The sequence below is a fragment of the Lissotriton helveticus genome, chromosome 8, assembly GCF_964261635.1.
Source record: "Lissotriton helveticus chromosome 8, aLisHel1.1, whole genome shotgun sequence".
NCBI lineage: Eukaryota > Metazoa > Chordata > Amphibia > Caudata > Salamandridae > Lissotriton > Lissotriton helveticus.
The window spans coordinates 1,114,997,260-1,115,015,978 of NC_136069.1; positions in this window are offsets into that span (position 1 = coordinate 1,114,997,260).

Below are 18,719 nucleotides of genomic sequence, written 5' to 3' on the forward strand. Positions count from 1 at the left end.
ATGTTGAATTTCAGGCATGTTCTCTCTTTCGTGATCAATGACATGCTTCCCTTGTTTATAGGTGTACAGTAAAGACACAGAGCCCCGGATAGTAAGTTGCATTTGTCTTTTACCTACGCTACGTTGTAGCGGGAATATTGGGTGTAGGTTTGAGTACTAGTATTAATTATATGTTATTGTACTTTACGTTCACAGAGTGAAATATCCGTTTTGAGCACGTAAGTCCTCTCCCTACATTGGGTCTCCTTACTGCTTTTGTGATATAGTCATATTAGAGCAGAGTAAAAATTTGTATTCCTGGTTTCATTGCACAGGTTCAACTACTGTGGACACCAGCTCCGGGTGAGTACGTTATCTAGGTGGTGGTATCTATACCATTTTTAACATGTGAGAAAGCTCTTTTGTAATTAATAGGTGGCTTTTTCCTCTTAATATATTTTTAGATTCTCTGGACATTGAAGTCCATTTGACTTACATATACTTCCGGCTGGAAGTATTAGGTAAGCCCTAAACCAGTTGTTTGTTGGCCTGTATATAAAATGTAAAATTTATTATCTTTTGACATTTTTTGACATAATTAGTCACTTTTCTTGGGTTAGCACTTTGTATTTTTCGATTCGCACGGTGTTACAGGGCTAACAGCCTGATTCATCAAGGGGCCGTTTTGCGAGCCCCTAATAGCGAATCATAGCGATTCGCTATTGAGGACTCGCAAAACGGTATTCATGTAGGAATTGCTAAATAAATAGCGATTCCTACACATTCCTTATTTGCGAGTAGCAAATTGCTACTCGCAAATAAGGAATAACTCCCCATTCATTCCTATGGGCCGAAAGGCCCATAGGAATGAATGGGGAGTATCCCTTATTTGCGAGTAGCAATTTGCTACTCGCAAATAAGATAGCGATTTTAAGGGTGCCAGGGGTGTCCAAAGGACACCCTGTAGCACCCCTTAAATGCACATTTGAACAGGTGTTGCGCACACACATGCCCAAAGGACATGTGTGTGTGTAAAATGCAAAAGAAAAAAATGCACTAAAGTGCTTTTTACACTATTTTCTCAATTTACCACCAAGTCAGACTTGGTGGTAAATTGAGACCAAATATTGCGATTTCGCAATTTCTAATTGGTTGATGAATTGCATTTAAGGAATCTCTATTAGAGATTCCTTAAATCCAATTCCTCGCAAATATGCGAATTCTTAAATAGCGATTTTTGCATTTGGGATGATGAATCCCAAATGCAAAAATTGCACTCGCAAAAGGCAAGATTCTGAGAATCTTGCCCTTTGCGAGTGCAATTTAGCTTGATGAATCAGGCTGTAAGTTCCTTGTTCATGGTTTCACCCTTTGGGTGTCTTTTGAGGTGAGCAGACGATACTTTATACTGGGATAATAAAATGTGTTCATTGATTATGTTTATTCAACATTGTAATTAGGAATGTGCAACAGTTTTTCGTCCTGAGGATGGTCCAGGGGAATGTTTTCACCATTAGCGGACCGAAACGTCGACGCTCTTAACATCGATTTGCTTACAAGTGAACCTCTGTGTCATTTTAAAAACAGTTATATGCCTAATTGAAATTTTGTGATGTATGGTATATTATCTGTCCATGCAAAGAAAGCAAAAGATGTTATATACTACTCACAATAGGATTTGAAATGTTAGTAGTATTGTTGTTGCCATAACTAAATCTTGATTTGAATAAATAGGAATTGAGATATATCCCATGTGTTGTTCAATATATGTTCACTTTATGTGACTGTTTATAAATAGTAAAGAATTGAGAAATAATTCCTATGGGGACATTTGTGTACATTGGTCATTATTATACCCAGTCCTCGAGGGATAATTGGGTGGCTCTGTCTTTTGTACAATCCTTTAACAAATGTCACTGGTTCTTGCATCAATGACAGTTAAGCTCCATGCAATCCCAGCACATGTGAAAGTGAACGTACTCACAGTGCTATTTCTGCTACTCACATGCATCTTCCAGAGCATATGTGTAGCAGTAACTGATATCTCACAGACTGCATTATCTACGTTTCTGACACGTGTGTTGGAGGCAACAGTGACCATTGCACCACAGCAGCTATTGGTTCCCTAACTTGGGCTGTATATGGAAGTAAAGCTTTTCTCATTTGGCATATTAATTTCTCCTCATTTTATAAGTGCTACATTTTGCACACGTCACCTTTACTGTCTAGGTGCCACTTAGCCTGTCTGTATTCAAGGAGATTCCGATCTTCAGGAGCAGCTCCCTGCCCCCTGGCCTTCAGCCTATGTCTTTTTATTATTGGCCGTCTAGCTCCCAAGCAACCCTGAACCCTCCTCCACTCACACCTGCAGAGGCCCTTATGGTCTGTGTAGGGAAGCCCAGGACAGCCACCTCCATCTTGTTGTGCCAGGCTCTCTGTGCCCTAAATAGCCCTGTGAACAAATGACAAAGAAGGTGTTAACAGTGTTAAGAACACAGACTTGAGCTGTGTATTTTTGAAACTTTAAAGCTGCTGTTTTACTACCCATGACTAATTAAATTAAACTCTTGGGGGCCTATTTACAATCCTATTGTGCTGCGAGTGTGTCATTTTTATTCATGCACTGGCGGCGCATTGGGTTTCCACATATTTACAAGGTCATGTAAAGTCACCCTGTGTGACTTTTAATGGCCTTGTAAATATGTTTCCCTTTCATGCATAACTCTGCATGAAAGGGGCATTCCATGGGTGTTGCTGTGGGTGTTCTCACGCAACATCCATGGAACTTGACACGTTCCCAGATTTACAACTGTGTGTAAACCTGTGAATGCATCAGAATCCTACGCCTGCCCAGGGGATTCGGCAGCACGCATAGAAAGAGGAAAATGCCTTTAATGAGTGTCTATGTGCAGGAAGTTGTCCCTTCCTGCACAAAAACAATCATCACCTGAGCACAGGCAGCCTTGCAAAATGACACAAGGGTTTCTGCGCTGGCGCACGACTGCTTTTTGTGCACCAGCGCAGGGGAGAAGGACAGGAGTGCACCATATCTTTCAGATACAACGCCTTCCTGCTCTTTTATTTTGACTCACGGCAGCACAGCAGAAAGGCTTGCTGCGCTGCCATGCGTCAAAATATTGTAAATGAGGCCCTTGGTTTCTGTGCAATATATACTGTTACAACTGCTGTTTTTTCTACCTGTGTCTATTTGGATTTCTGTCCTAGCTTCCCCTGTACTGTGCTTAGGCCTGCAGGAACAATCCCACTCGTGCATTTTTAAAACTTTAAAAGGAAAACTACACCTTCAGAGGCTAAGCAGAGTGTGTCTAAGACCCAGCTTAACCCCTTCGACGCTGCACAAATTTTCGCGCTGTGCAGGCGTTTTAATCAGTGGGCGGGGTTTGGACGGCCCCGGCTGTCCTCCGCACATGCCCACTGTTACATCGGATGGCCGGGGAGCGTCCAAAGCACACACTGGGATAATCTGCTGTGTGTGTAAAGTGCATGTAGCACTCGCATTTGGTTAAAAAAGTGGTTTGTTTAAGTGTGCAAAAAGCAGTACTTTAAGTGGCTTAGATTTGGGCCCTCACATGCAGGGTAAAACGGGCCTTGCAAAGTGTGGATTGAGCCTGTCAGTATACAAGGAGATTCTGATCTTCAGGTGCAGCTCCCTGCCTCCTGGTCATCAGCCCACGCTTAAGGTCATATGTCCCTGATATAAGTTTCCTAATGTTTGTTAAATCAGTGCCCAAATTAGTTCATATATCTAGCGTTTCTATTGGGTTTAGGGCATAGGGTTAGGGTTCTGATTGGCTGAATGGTCAGGGGTTCTGATTGGTTCCTGGGGCTACGTTTTCTATTGGACCTAGGGCTTAGTGTTAGGGTTCTGATTGGCTGATATGTCTAGGGTTGTGATTAGTTTCTCGGGCCATGGTTTCTACTGGACATAGGGTTTACAGTTTGGTTTCTGATTGGCTGCTAGGACTTGGGCTGTGATTGGTTGTAGGGGCATTGTCTCCAATTGGTCCTAGGGGTTAGGGCTAATGTTCTGATTGGTAGGGTTAAGACTATGGTACCCATTTGCCGAAGGTGTCTTCTGATCTCTAAGGTTATTTAAGCTTAGGGCTCAGGTGTCTCAACCAGGGCATCAAGGGTGAGGGCGAGACTGGTCGGGCCTAGGGCTGCTCTTTATTCCATTCACCAGCACCCACCTTCACCCATCCACAACCACTAACATATCAACACACTCACAGTGAATGCACTCTACTCATTTACTACAACCAACCCCCCCAACCACATTTCATTGTCTCAGCAACCACTACAAAACCCCACAAATCACAACTATAAAACCTTCAACCACAACTACCACACAATGGCAACATCTCTCACACACAAAACAACACTCTGTCCACTAACAGATCTGCACATCATTACCACAACACAAAATCACACTATACACAATTTTAATCCATTCAGGCACACATTCCTTGTTTATACAAAGCACCAGCTCTACCCTGTATTTACTCCTAAACGACCCCTTTCTGTCACCATAAACCTATACTCAGCCACCCATCATTTCATCCATCAACACCCTTCTCCTCTTTTTTATCAAAAACAAATAACCAAACAATCCTTAACCTCCATTACACCACACATGTAACCTCTTCCAGCTATCAAATCTAACACAAACACTCATAACTCGTGTCCATCCCCTCTCTCTCATCACATACACTCTTTTCCAAAACACATCACCACCCCTTTTACCATTCAACTACCAGTCACTAATAGAACTTTACATACATATCCTTTTCACAAAACCACTAAATCATCACCTCCTTTCACTACTCCATAAAAAATAAAACAGAACACACAAACCAGCACAACACAGTCTCACAGATACGCTATTTCATAATACATTCCAACACAAACTAGAGACACACACCCACTCCCACCCTCCAGTCTACACAAACAATACACATCCTAAACTATCTTTACTGCCAATAGTTCTTTTTTACTCCACACCTAATATCAATACCCAAGACACAACAGGTCTCATTCAAACACCTCTCATCCATTGCACAGTTCAGAGCCTTACAACATGACCCACATGCTGTACCACCAACCCTATTTCTCACACCTTCCACCCTAAACAGCCACATCAAAATAAACAGCATGCTGCTCTTCACAACTTCACATCTCTATGTCTATCACACAACAAGGCTACCCTACAAAAACAGTACATCTTGCCAACTCACTCTAAAACACCAGCTCCATCACCTACGCATACAGACCCATCAAAATGTCTTCTAAGCCTGCTGGACGGGAAATACAGCTAATACCAACACTAATTACACAGCTGCTATAAGTTCAATAAATACTGCTAACTCTTCCACAAAACAAAGTCACACCATCAACAAAACACAATCTCTAAACTGCCTACTAATAAATGCGTGATCACTCTCTGAAAAGAAGCTTCACATTTACGACCTATTTACTGACGCATAACCTGATTTACTCTTCATAAGTGAATCATGGTTGGGAGATGACATGGCCCCAGTGTTGCATGAAACCATTCCTCTAGGCTATCAAACTATCACACAAAAACTTATAGGTAAAAGAGGAGGTGGACTAGCTGCTATATTCAAGCAAACAATAAATCTCACTAAAGCTGATGACGTATCCATACAAGGTTGTGAGGCCCTCTTCATCAGATGCAACCCTTCACCATCTTCTTCTTGTAACTTCCTTCTCCTTTACAGACCTGCACCAAGCAATGCAACATTACCGGACACATTTCCAGACACAGTTTCAAACCTGATACCACTACACTCCAAATACTCGCAAAAGCAGTAGGAGTACAGAAAAACAAATGGCTAGCATAATTTGTGGCACACGCTTTGTTTCTTAAAACTTCCCCTTCCTATTGATCCACCCCAGACATTGGTATGCGCAGGGGTGTCGTGAAGCATGCCGCAATATGTGGGTGAGGGTAGTTTTCAAAAACAAAGCGTGTGCCACAAATTATACTAGCCATTTGTTTCTATGTACTCCTACTCCTTTTGTGTGTATCTGGATATTGATTGGAAGGTTGGTGTAGGAGTGTAATCTCATCCCCCTCATTTGTGTGCGATTTACCACTACACTCCAACCTATGCATTCTTGGTGACCTAAACATTTGGTTTTACAAACCCAATACGCCCCATCCAAAAACCATCACCACTGGCCTTGACACAACAGACCTACATCAGCTCATCCACAAACCCATGCACATTGCTGGACACATCCTAGATGGCATTTTTACAAATCCAGAACTAGTTACCTTTCTAATGATTACCTCAGTCACATGGTCAGACCCACAGTTTCTAGGTGTCTAAAATAAAACTCCACAAACAAATACACCAAAACCACTTACATGCATCCATCTATCGACCATGGAACAAACTTAATTTTGAAAGCTTAGAAACATGACTCACATCCAACACAGATCTAGGCATAATGAATTCCATTTAAAAAACTATGAGTGGCAACAGGAAGCTTTTGATATCCTAATACCTCTCAGAACAAAACAGGACAAAAGAAAACTGGCACATTGGAGAAATACAGAACTAAAAAGATAAAACAGCAAAACAGAAGCCGCAACACACCTGACTCAAAACAAACAGCAATCAAGACAAACTTCATATTCAGAAATGTATCAGATTATACAATTCAGCAACCAAAAAAGCTAAAAAAGTTACTATTCAGACAGAATTAAAAATGCACAAATAAAGAATTGTATAAAAGTTTCACCAAATTTTAGAAACGTAAATACATAGAAGAAACTAATCCCATTACTCAAGAGTTCACAGACAAACTGGACAAGCATTACACAACCAAAGGAGACACATTGGACGCCTATTTAAACTAAAGGAAAACAACCCGCCCAACCCATTTCCACAAATCCCCCCCAAGAGCAGCATAACACAGCCTCTGCATTCCTCCATACAAATATCACAAAGTGAATCTATGAATATGATCAAAGCAAGCAGACCTGCCGGCATCCCTTCTGACCATTTTCCACCACAAATTTTCAAGAACATTCTTGAAACTACCTCCACTGCCACACTAGTAAGAAGAACCATAAATAATTCCTTAACTATGGAAATATTTCCAAAAGACCTAAAAAAGGCATACATATGCCCATTATTAAAGAAAACTAACCTGGACCCGCTTCACCCCGACAACTACACTTGAATTACAAATGGACTTTTCCTGGACTAACTGATAGAAAGTGAAGCATGCACAGATGTCGCAATTCATCATCATCATTAGGTGTAGCATCAAATAAAGTCTTGGAGAAAACTGCAAATCCTCATCTGTGGTGGAATTATGGTAAGGTTTCCTTCTCCAATTTTATAAACTGGTATGGAGCATGAAGATTCCATCTGTTTCAATTGGAATGGCTAGAAGTCTGCAGACTTTTCTCCCATCTCATACTGCTTGAATTTAATTTTCAATAGTGCTTTCACTGCTGCTGACATAAAGAGCAAACTCTAATCAAATTTAGCCCAGATCAAATGTGTTAAAATGGCTGCTGAAGAAGACTCTTTGTACTGTTTGTGCAATCAGGGTTTGCCACTCAGGATGTTGTTGGTGTTTCTTTGTTAATTTCCTTTGAAGTGCTGATTCTTTTTTTTAGTTAGCCCTTTACATATTTTTTGCATATTTGGGTCAATACGGCTGAATGCTTATAATAAGCCATGTATTTTTTCAAATGCATTTGTAGTTTCTTTCTCCTGACATTCTCTGAGGGGTGGGGGCGGATGGTGCAAAGCTCAACTTCCATTTGAATCGATGTATTGTTCCAATAGTCAATTGTCCAGTAATCTTTCAAGTTTAAAGTTAATGAAGCAGATACCAGAAAATAGTACATTCTTGTCTTTGTTCTATGTACCAATGATAGGATTGTTTATTCTCTTTTTCATGAATGAAGGTGGCACTTTACGTCTAAACATGCCATACAATTGGATCTTTTTATAGCATTCTATTACTGTTGTGCCTTATCTCAGGACGACCATTGATGTCAGTCAGTCAGTCAATCCACTTTATTTGATTAATTAAAATCATAAAAGTACAAAAACAGGGCACAGACACAGACAATATTACAAAACATTTAACATAATAATTAAAATACATAAACAATGTTTCAATTCATTTGGATAAAAACACTATCTCCGAATCAAACCCCTTGCCCTACTAAAATAGCAGTAGACCTTAAACTCTTACTTAAGAAGAAATCATCATCAAATTTCTCCTATTCTTTAGCCTCACTGCCGCTACCAGAAAAGATGCTATATTAAAAATATCACCAGGGTTACACAAAGACTGTAAAAAAACTAACGCTGGTCTAACCGAGAGAAACCCCTTCCTCTAAGGACAGGTACCAGAAATCTCATGCGAATAATGGAATAAAAGTCACAGAACATCATAAAATGTAAAGTATCCTGGGATGAGAAATTATCGCATTGGCAGGATTCAGCATCATCTGGATTACACCATCCCTGATAATCCCCCAATGGGAGATGAATCAGATTAAAACCGAGCCTAGTTAGGAGCCAACGATGATAAGGAGTGTTAACAATTGACAAGTAAGGTTCCATGTTGATGGATTTTTTTAACAGGTATGGGTCGTAACTAAAGGTTTACATAGCTCCTGTTCTTCTCGCCCCAGCATCAAAAAATGTTTAAAATTAAATTTTACCAACAACACATCCTCCTTCCGAATCTTATCAGGCTCCTCATAAAGCTCTGGCCGTCCTATTTTGGATAACATACTTTTAATATATGACAGCCATTTAATTTTAGAGGATTTATCTAACTTAACACAGTCCCGTAAAATTATATGGTCCAGGGTTAAATCAGGATTCAGCCAAGTTTTGAGCCAGCAAAGCAACGGAGCTGTGCTCAAAATGTCAGTGACATAGCCTAGCCCTAACTCCTGATGTATAGCATACGATGGGGTAGATTGTGGTACAGACAAAAGACTCTGTAGGAATTTATTTTCAGCTATCTGTATCCCATCCAGATCTTTATAGCCCAATATAGAGGATCCATAGGCCGCATAGGCCGCAATAGCCAAACACTTGGCTTTATAAACCTTTAGGATAGCCTCTATCGGTCTATCCCCCAGACGCTGTGCAAACCCTAAAAGAGATGAGGAAGCTCGCAGGACTGCACTCTTTTTAACTTTTTGTTGCAGAACCCAGGATGACCTATCCTCAAATAGGACTCCCAGGTAAGTGAAGGAGGACACGGAGGAAACTTCCACGCCATTACAATAAAATGTTTTTCTAGCTCTGTGACCTACTGTAATAGTTTGTGACTTTCCATTATTCACAATCAAGTCCAGTGATTGCATGTACGCCCCAAAGGCATCTAAGAGCCGCTTAAGGCCCATAAACAGTAAGGGCTAAAAGTACAGCGTCGTCCACGTTTAGGAGAATAGGGATTGGACAGTCTCCCACAAGCAGAATATCCCACACTGCCTCCACAAGTGATTTGTCCAGATCAATAATTTAAAGAGTAAAAAGCAGGGGCACTAAATTCATCCCTGCCGGACGCCCCTGCCCGAGTTAAAAGATCTGGAGCAGACACCAGCCTGGGATATCCTAACCGAAGCTGTAAGGTCTTGATGAAGATCAGCTTAAAAATAAACTAGACAAGGGTCAAGTCCCTTTTCCAATAAAATGTTCCAAAGCTTTGACTGGTTGGCCAGGTCAAAAGCACTGGATAAATCCATAAATGCCATCGCCAGGCAACCCTCCTTTGCCATAGAGTATTTGCCTATTAATAGATGCAGATTTAAACACTGATCCATAGTGCTCCTCCCACATCTAAATCCATATTGCATATTAGACAAAATCCCCCTCTCATTGTTTGTAATTTTAGTTAAGATTACCTTTCCTAAAATCTTCACAGAGGAATCAATGAGGGATATCGGCCTGTAACACCGAGGATCCCCTCACTGCCCCTATTTAAAAATAGGAATAATAATTATATAATAAATAATAATTGATTTTAACCAAGAGGCCAGGAACCCTGCTGAACCCACAGCACTAAAAATATTTGCAAGGATTTTAGCCCAGAATTGAGGGTTACTTTTATAGAGATCTACAGGAATGCCATCTGGGTCCGGCGCTTTATTACTAGCAGTATCTCTTATGGCTTTCTCAATTTCCCCCTCATTAAAGTCAATCGGGGTACTAGCTTGATGGAGCGAGGGCCAGGGGGCGTAGTCCAAAGGCCCCTGGACTCATAAATCGCCTCAAAATGAGAGAGCCACTGGGCTTCTGTGATGTTGCAATCCTGAGCTTTAGTTTCCTTCCCGGAAAAGAGGGGGGTGCTTATAATGGCCCAAAACCTGGAACTATCCCTTAACACCTCCACGGACATTAATAAATGATACGCCTCATCCTTGAGCTCTTTTTTACTGACTGTGAAATACTAGCTTATACTCATTCCTCCACCCATCGGATCCCTATCCCTAGGTTGTTTTTTCAGGGCTAAAATTAAGGAGCGGTGTGCATGTGAGCATTTCTCATCAAACCACTTTGGGCCACATGTGGTTCTCAGTTTAGATTTTATAGTTAGGTCACGCCTATCTGAGTACAAATGCCCTCAAAAGCTCTAAGTACCGCATCCTTGGTGCTTAGAGGGTCAGTGCAAATAGTGATACTATCTGTACATTTCTCCCACAGGCCCTTGAGAAATGTATCCGGGGTTACATTGGCCCATCTAAGCCTCCTCCTCTGATCACAAGGTAGCACCTTATTCGGGACCCGATTCCTACCTCCTTTGCCCAGGATGCTACAGGTAATATCCAACATTAAAATAACCGGATTATGATCGCTCATAGGAGATTCCTGAGCATTATAACAAATAACCTTGTTCAATAACATAGGGGACATAAAAATATAATAAGGGTGTTTCTAGCTTTGGCTTTAAGAGTGGGGCACCGATCTTGAGGGTTAGCAAAATTAGCTTTGAAAAGATCTGCATCAGTTAAAAGGGACTCAAGGCCCTAGCCCCGTGTAGTGTGCTCCAAATATGGGGTTGTGGCGTAATTAAAGCCAGGCGGATTGTCACATAAACAATGTGAGTCACACAAGTGCGTATTAAAATCACCCATTAATAAAACACAATTGTGTGGGTTGCTTTAACTTATATTCATTAAGAAAGTGATTCAAAGTACTTAGGTGCTGATTTACATAGTCACACTCCCCCAAGTTGTAGATATTCACTAATAAAAGCTTTTGATAGTTTTGCTTACTAAGCTCCAATATCAGACAATTGGGAGAGTCTATCTCTAACCTTTTTACGGAGCCCCTTAAGTCCAAAGAAAGAAGAAACAAAAGACCACCCCTAAAGCTGGACATGCAGGTAAAAAGTGTGAGCTAAAACCGTCCAACCAGAAATTATCCCCCTATCCCAGGTCTCCTGGAGGGCAATTATATTGTATGTTTTTATATAAGATAGCCAGTTGGGGTCATCTCTTTTGGATTTTAAACCCACAATATACCAGCTCAGAATTCTGCATTTATGGGTATAATCATCAACTCGTTCAACTCTACCCAAATCAATAGGACATGGGACAGGAGTGCAGTCCACACTGGCAATGTTAGTACCTTCAGATATAATGGGTCTTGCTGTCCCTCTACTCACCACTAACTGTGGACTTATCTCAGGCAGAGGAAAAACAGTGGGTTGACTGATAACTTCCTTTACCACTGAGGCAGCTACTGGTAGCAGTCAATCACAGCCATCTAAACCTGACAAAGGGGTGAATCTATTAGCTAGTTCAAGGTCAGACGATCTCCCTATGGATCTATGGGGTACACCCCAACCTCTCCTCCCTAGCAAAGAAGGATGGCCGGGTCTATAAAAAAAACCCTAGTGGTAGGAGGGAGATTTTCCCACGATAACACCCTTGCCTCCTACTCCCTAGGTGCTCCAATAGAAATCTAACAACCTGCTTGTTATTAAAGTTGGAAATTACGCAATCACCCCCGTCCTTCATAGAGTGTCCAACCCACGGAGCCTGTCTTGCCATTATCATTTGATTGCAGATATCCCAGCTCCAAGCCCCAGCTAGCTTCAGTTGTGATGTAAGCCAGTGCATAGTTTTGGCCATTAGCTGGTCAGTTGATTCCAGCTGCCCGTCATATATGGTCGGTACATTCCTCAAGACCACTACCAGAGGGGCAGCGGCTGGTGGAAGATGTAGTGCCCTACGACCATCCTCAACAGGGCTATGGGCCAAACCATTATGCATGGCAAGGGGATTTCGACCAGGCTGTCCATTATCCAACGTTAATTGAGTGCCTATACCACGATTAGAGTGATTGTGTGTGATGTTACTTACTGAGCTACCCCGGGCAAACTGGGCAAATTTACTAAAGATGTTCCCAACCTCATCCACCTAACCGCCCAAAGCTACCAACCCCGCAGCAGGAGCTAAACCTTCTCTGCCAGTTCTACTAGAAGATGGAAACCTAGGATTGGATATTGAGGTAGTCGGCGGAGGGAATTTTGGGATAACAGAATTGCACAGTACATTCGATGGAATTTCAATCGCACGACCAGTTGTTATCAGAGAGGCTTCAATAGTAGGAAGATTAGGCACAACATGCGATTCAAAATAAGTCAATCTTTCTTCAATACGAATTAACCTATCAAGGATGGGAGAGAGAGATGACTCAATTATGGCCCCCATTTTTACCCATAGAACCTCAAGAGCTTCAGAGGGAACAACCAACGGGTCATGGTTCACAGCGCCATTAATAGATGTTACAGACTGCGGTTCTGCTATCAGAGGAGATGTCATAATTACTGTCCCGACGTTCTTGTTGGTCTTCTGCACTTTCCTGCCTTTGCGGCCCCCTCCCCTCTTCCTCTTTATAGATGGCTCCGGCATAGTTACCGTAGGTTCCTTAGTTTGAGGTTTGGGTTTGGGCACAGACCTTGTAGCAACACATGTTAGGGTGCCAGCAGATGTATCTTCACTGGCCAAATCATCAGCAGGGGCACTACTTGGGACCTCCACTATTGCCGATAAATCCAGCGGGGCATGTGAAGACTGACTAACACCTTTGACTAAGCCACAAGAGTCAGAGCCTGTGACCAAGCAGCGTTCAGGGGTACGCGCAGAGGTCAGGCCGCCCAATGATGACATTTAGTTTGTAGAACATCTAAAGATAGACGACGCTCGGTCAGAGCAATCTCATGTGCAAGAACAGAACTGGCCCTAATTAAAAATTGGCCCAGAGTCCCTGCAACGCTTCCCCCTGAAGGTGCAAATGTACTCTTTCCTTCATGAGTAAGAGTGCAGTAAAAACAGAAAGCCCAAAATATTAATATCCCAGGGAAACTGCATAAGATGGATTTCAAACAGACGTGCTGAACTGCTGGAGTTAGAGGGGGGGGGGGGGCCGGCCCGGGCTCTTCCAGTCTCTAACGGGCCTGCCCTTGGCCCGGGCGTCATACGGGCGGGCCCACGCGCGTCCCGCGGTGCGTTGCCCTGGTCGCGCTTTAAGCTCCTCCTGGCGCCGGCGGTGACGTGGCGGCTTCACTCACGGTGCAGTGTGGGGGCTGTAAACCCCTCTCCTACCCTGTTAGAATGCAGGAATGCGGGTTCCCCTCAGGGTGCTGGCAAGGTGCAGACAGGCTCGCTCAGGCTGAATTAGGTTCCCGCTGCGCCGGTGCCCTGGCTGCGCTTTAAGCGCCTCCTGGTGCCGGCGGTGACGTGGCAGCTTCACTTACGGTGCAGGGCGGGGGCTGTAGTACCCTCTCCTGCACTGTTAGAATGCAGGAATTCAGGTTCCCCTCAGGGTGCTGCCAGAGTGCTGACAGGCTCGCTCAGGCTAAATTAGGCTACCGCTGTGCCGGTGCCCTGTCCGCACTTTAAGGGCCTCCTGGCTCTGGCGGTGACATTGTGCTTCACTCGCGGTGCCGCGTGGGGGCTGTAGTCCTCTCTCCCACACTGTTAGAATGCAGGAATGCGGGTACCCCTCAGGGTGCTGGCAGGGTTCTGACAGGCTGGCTCAGGCTGAATTAGGCTCCCATTGCTGTCCTTTAATAATTCTTGGATAATATGCTTCTCTTTTTGTCCTAAAACCCTCTTTGAGAAATCATGGGTAGATACTTTCTATCATTGGATCAGTGGTCTATTTCCAGGGATTACCTCACAGAGCAAGCAGCTGGGAAATTGTATTTTTCTCTATTTCGAGTTACCGTTTGTCTATGCTGAATAGGGAGGTTTCTCAGTGCTGTAAAAATCAACATTCTGCCAGGAATGCATTATGGGATCGTGTGCACACTAAGCCTAATTAAGTCTGTACACACATGATTGAGTGCAGATAATTAGGCTGACAGCTCACAGATGCACAGCCATATTAATTGATTGGGTGCAAAATCAGATGCAACGCATGCTTCATTGCAGTTGGAGGTGTGTAAAAATGGTTCATACTATCACATTGCTCAGTTATTCAAGCACAGCCCCTTTGCTGATGTGTGCCACACAATTACATTAATGTGGATTCAACATCAGGGGTGTGAGAAAGGACCCGCAGCCCCTGCCGTGCGGTGGCCCCCCCCCGGGTTACTCATTTGAAGGTGAAGGGCCCTTCAGCATATCCTGCAGGCGGCCCCCTCACGTTTTATTACACCAATGTTCAACATGTGTTGCATTATTTTATCAGAGTGAAACGTGTCATGGGATTTTCAGTGCTGTGCGTTCACCATTCCATGCAATGGCATATCCATCACCTGAACTTGCTTCCCCTGCACGTGCTGCCTTCAATCCACCACATTTCATTAATGATCTTGTAATGCAGCCAGGCCCACATTTACTATGATTTTGCATCACTTTTGTGGTGCAGCTCAGATGCAAAGTCCTTTTATTCATTTACTAAGCCACCCAAAGTTCATTTGCATGGCTCTGAAAAGCACTGTCTTGCATTTCTTTTCATTGAGCAGGCGTTACATAGTGGAGCATGTGCATTCCCATGCATCCATCCGTGTGTCTTGATGCAACCCTGATTTACAAAGACTTGTAAACACAGGTTCGAATCAAAAGAGTGCACCTACCGAGGCAGAGGCGTAACAAGAAGAAATATCTTTATCTCTCCTTGTTACTTCCTATTTCCATGAGTGTTGCATTTCGCAGCACACATACAGAAGAGAAATATGCTTCTAAGTATTGTTGTTGTGCAGGAAGGTATAACCGTGGTGCAAGGATGCCTGTCTTGGCACTGGTCAGCTATCTCCCAATTCACGAGATGCAACAGTCTGAGTTGCTGGCCCTTTCAAGAAATGTGCTCCTACCTATATTTAGGAGTCCTGCCAGTGCCAGGGTACAGACTTGAGCATGGTCTGTGTGGAAAATTAGTACGTTTTGGTGAACATTATCTGCGCCATCTTGCCTCTTCCCCTGATGCCACACTTTTGTCGTGCGCGCCCGCCATTTTAAGATGTCCCGATCAGAACAAACCCTTTTGCATGCCGCTGGCCCCTGACATAGCTCTTTGCCTTCACTAAGCCTGCACGCTGACCACCCCCTGCTTGCACCTGCCTTGAGTCATAAACCCCTCTTCGGCGCTGCTCTGCCCCCGGCCCTCATCCTGTTCCCAGCGCGACACCTCCCTGCTTTCCTTTCATGATCTCCGGCCCTTAGATGCAAACCCCCTTTTTCCCCGTGTGCCCGTTTTGTCCTCCCCGTTCCCAAGCCGACACCCAGCTCTGCCGATACCACCCTTGCCCCTCCCCGTACAATAGAAAGCTTCCCCCATCAAAGAAATCCCCGGGTTGATCAAAGCCCCCACCCCATGAGATCCAATCAAACTCCCCACATTCCGTGAATCGGCGGATTATCCAGCTGCGCGATGCTCATCACCTGTTGTGATTAGGGTGGGGACTTCAACTGTAAATGTGTGTGGGAACGGGCCCCAAAGGGGGATTCCGGGTATGTCTTTCCGTATATCAAAGCTTTGTCACATGTATGTAAACTGTAATAAAAACCATAAACACTGTATATAAGGGGCCAGGCCTCAAACGTAAGTTAGAGCACCTCAGAACGATACCTTCTGTCCGTTTCGTTGTGTTCTCCTCCGAAGAGAATAAAAAACCTTGTTTCCTGCTTTCCAGTCTCCAGCGCCTGCCTCTTCATTGATTTAAATAACTAGAGGGTCACAGAGGCAATACCGCCGGGCAAATATCGATTGTCCCCGACCCGATTGAAACTGTTTTTACAATTGGCGTCCCAAGCGTGGGGCCCATCAGCGACTCGTGGATCCAGTGGGAGAGGTCCCGACGACAGAGTGAACGACTGCAACGATCGGGAGAGCTCTTGCCCAATAGACCCTCGTCTGGCAGCCGATCATCCGAACTTCACTAGTTCCGAACAGACCTCTCTCGAGTGATCTACGGTCCTGACTGGGAACCATCAGGAGTGCCGTGAGAAATACGAGAAAAAGAGGACGATCGGGCGCTGGATTCGGAAGACAGGAAACTGTCCACATGGTCCGGGTAAGGTCGTGTTGCCACGACAAATTGCGAAAGAATTTGTTTTGATTGCTTGATTGTTCAAAAATACTAGTATTGCCTTGTTTATTTTTATTTAGAGATTCACTGTCTGCAAACGGAGAAGCAACAGGCTCTCTCTCCCTTTGCAAGCAGTGGAGGATAAGTAGGGTAGCAGCCGTGCTTGTTCTTTTTCTCCCCCACTCAATAATTGCTTGAAACTGAACTGTTGTTCACAAACTATTGTTTCCTGGAGATTCTCTGTCTGCAAGCAGGGAAGAGACCATCCTTTTTGCAGATAGTGAAAAGGGTAGGTAACGCAGATCTTTGCGGCCCTACTCATTCTCCCCATTGTTATTTTGTTGGTCTTTTGGTTTTTTTTGGATCCATGAGGTATTCACTGCCTGCAAACAACGTAGAATAGAAATATTCTGTCTAGTCTTTGCACCTAGTGATAAGATAGGCAGTGCTGACTTTTTAGTCCCTCGTTACGAGCCGTCATGTCTGTCTTCTCCCCATTGATAAATAGCCTGTTTAGCCCGGACCGGGTGTTAGAGGTGGACCATATGGCTCCACTAGAAGGCACCCCTAATAAGGACATGTTCATAAACTATGGGTTAGTCACCATAGCTTATAATAAATTATGGCACAGGTATACCGAAGATAGCCAAGACAAACAGTGGCCACTGGCAGGATCCTTCGACCTTGATAAAATAGAAACGTTAGAAATAGCCCTTCGAAATAATAAGACGACGCCAATTATGCTCGACAGTCTCGGCATGTGGCGCAGAGAGGCTACGAAACGACAGAGAAAAGACGAGGATAAACCAAGTAGGGAAATATACCGACAGGACAACCCCAGGACACCGCTACCCACAACTTATCCCCCGACACTATACAAAGGACGACCAGACTTAGGGTCAGACCAATGCGCTTTTTGTAGGTATGTCGGACACTGGAAAGCCCAATGCCCGACTCTACTGAGCGTGAGTAAAGGCAAAGAGCCGACAAGAACGACAGACCGACAGTACGAGAAAAGGCGCGAGACAGAGAAGAACCCGACTTACATAGACAGACCAGACAGAACCACCACGTTTGATTATGCCCGATGGCACAGATTTCGCCAGGAAAATCTCAGCGGCATGATCAAGTTCTCCTAGGTCGGGCAATGTCAAGACGGGAACCCAGCCTCGTTTAAAATTCACAGACGGAAAGAGATAATTATGACCAATAACTGTTTTTATATTTGTCTTGGGTCTTTGTATGTCGTACTTGTACTGTCCCCCGTCTGAGTTCGTGTGTATGTAATGTACAAATCTGCGTCATCCCTCTACACGTGTTTCCGTGTTACTCAACCTCTGTTAGCAGAAACTTAGCATAAAAGCAACCTGAAAAGAAAGAAATGGTAAAACAAAATCCGTAGACCATTAATAAACTTGAACTTTTAATTTAACACAACAAACAAGGAATAATAACGATAAACTGTAGAAAATGAAAGTCAAACAGAACATTCGCCCCCCCCCATTCTGGAACCTTCCAAAGTAGGGCAGGGTTACGGCTACGCCCAACCAACGGCAACCCATATAAGGCGAGCCCCGCCGCCAACTCTTGGTCGGGAGGTCTTAACGTATGGGGGGGCCGGAGGAGAGGCAGGAGCCCGCAGCCTGGGCATTTGCGGGTAGTCCCGCCACATGTCTCCTTGGCCGGCCGCAACGGGCCTGGAAGGACTAGGGTAGTCCCGCCACATGTCAAGAGGAGAGCGAGGCACCTCTTCCTTTTCTCTTCTGTCACGGCCGCAGCGGTCCTGGACGGCGGGATGTCCTGCACGTGCCTCCACGGCAATTTGTCCAAGTTGGGCTGGGAGGGAGAGGCGACGCGGACGAGCCTCTCCCACCTCCACCGGTAGGAGGTTTCCCAGCCCCCAGCCCGGCGCCGAACACCCCCAGTCAGGCGATGGTGCCCATACTTCCGCAGCACCGGACACACCATGGTGGCACCCCAGTGTTTGCGCAGCACCGAGCGTACAGTGGTGGCACTTGGGGAACACCGGATGTGGAGAGGCCTTCATGCGGGGCGATGAAAAGGAGCGGCATGGAGTGCACTGGGAGAAGGAGACGATGTGAACGAGTCTCCCTCGCCCCCCCAGGTGGGGGCATCGCAGCTGCACCCCAGCTGAGCGTCCCGCT